Here is a 1,753-nt window from a genome sequence, read left to right as displayed (position 1 = left end):
TCTGGAGGGCAGCCCCTCCGACCCCGGGGAGCAGAGCCTTTCTGCTCTTTTCCAGGTTACCTTGAGTAGGAGAACTGCCTCACTGGGTCCCTTTGTGGGTTCTGTCTCTCTAAAGTTTAGTTAGAGTCCTTAGTTTATGAGTTTTTATCAGAGAGCTCCTAAGACTCAATCCCTTCATGTCGCCATCTTGGCTCTGCCCCCCCCCACCCATATGGTCTTTCAAAGAACAACTTGAAACATTCATAGAGTGAAAATGAACCGGAGTAGAATTTATTTTAAGTCAAAAAGAAAGCAAAAAAAAAAAAAAAAAAAAGCAAGGGTAGCAATAATGATCTTAGATAAGAAAATACTAAATAAAGTGATTAAGAAACAAAGAAAATAGGGCAGCTTGGAATTGTTCTTTATCATTATACTGTTGAGAAGAGTTGTCATCATAGTTGATCATCACACAGTGTTGCTGCCACTGTGTCAGTGTTCTCTTGTATCTGCTTACTTAACTGGCAATCAGTTAAGGTAAGTCTTTCTAGGTTTTTCTGAAATCTGTTGCATGGCCACTTTATAAAAATCAATTATGTGCTGGGGCATAAAAACCTCAAAACAAATGCAGAAGAACAGAAATGTTAAATGCATCCTTTACTGACCACAGGACAACAAAAATTATATTCAACAAAGGTTCTTTGAAGAGAGGATAAAGTATTAAAAACTGTCAGTAGTCATTTGAAAATATTCAAATACAAATTAAGACAATTTTTTTTACTCACAAAATCAACCTTTTTATTTTTATTTCTTTTTATTTGGGAGTCCTTAGTGGAGGTCACAGGGAGAAATGGGAAATTAGTCAGGGATAGGGATTCTAGGGAAACAGCCTGGCCAAACAAAAGGCTGTGGGGACATGAAGGACATTAGGTCTCCTTCATCTTTGGAAGGCATATTAACCCGATGCTGGAGCTAAGGTAGGTCGAGGAGAGGACGTGGCCAGGAGCTGGCAGAGGGGACGGCCCGCCGATCAGGGTATCCCCAGAAGGACGGTGAAGGAAAGACAGTCACCTAGGGCTCCCCAGCGAGCTTGGTTGATCTGGAAGACCATGATCCAGGAGGTCAGTGCCACGAGCCCTAAGCCCTAAGAGTAGCCCTAAGGCTGAACGCCAGACATAGCCCAGGAAGGCCTCTCGGAAGAACCACAGCACGTTGACCAGCCAGAGGAAGGGCAGGAGCTTGAACCCCCCTAGGTAGTACTTCCGGCAGAGGCTGAGCTTCTCGATGGACACACGCTCCAGGTTCATCCTGGGGCCGAGGGCTGGGGGGACCTCCGAGTGCATCCCTGAAGTGCTGGACCCATGGTGTGTAGGAGACACTCCTGCGGCTTCTCCTTCCTCCTTTCTCACTGTGCTTGCCACAAATTAAGACAATTCTAAGCTTTCATATCACATCTATCAGTTTGGCAAAGTCGACAAAAAATAAAAATGATAAATGCTGGTCAGTAAATATGGTGGTCAGTCAATAAATATGGTTATTCAGTTGTTTTCAACTCTTCAGTACTCCATCTGAGTTTTTCTTGGCAATGATACTAGAGTGATTTGCCATTTCCTTCTCCAGCTTAAATTTACTGATGGGGAAACCAAGGCAAACAGGGTTAAGTGATCTGTTCATGATCACATAACCTTCAAGGCTGCAAGTGAGGGAGTGAAGCCCAGAAAGAGGAATGAAAAGGAAGGAGAGTATAGCTATTGTAAGGTAATGGCCTAAGATAAAC

The 1,753-nt window shown here is 43.5% G+C and overlaps 1 pseudogene; it reads right to left on the bottom strand.

Moving 5' to 3' along the window:
* Positions 1-1,006: 1,006 nt before the first annotated feature.
* On the bottom strand, positions 1,007-1,283 carry LOC141511734 (gamma-secretase subunit PEN-2 pseudogene; annotated as a pseudogene).
* Positions 1,284-1,753: the final 470 nt, after the last annotated feature.

This window comes from Macrotis lagotis, chromosome 2 (genome assembly GCF_037893015.1).
Source record: "Macrotis lagotis isolate mMagLag1 chromosome 2, bilby.v1.9.chrom.fasta, whole genome shotgun sequence".
Taxonomy (NCBI): Eukaryota; Metazoa; Chordata; class Mammalia; order Peramelemorphia; family Peramelidae; genus Macrotis; species Macrotis lagotis.
Note: the sequence above shows the minus strand (reverse complement) of the source record. Positions and strands in the feature narration are given on the sequence as shown.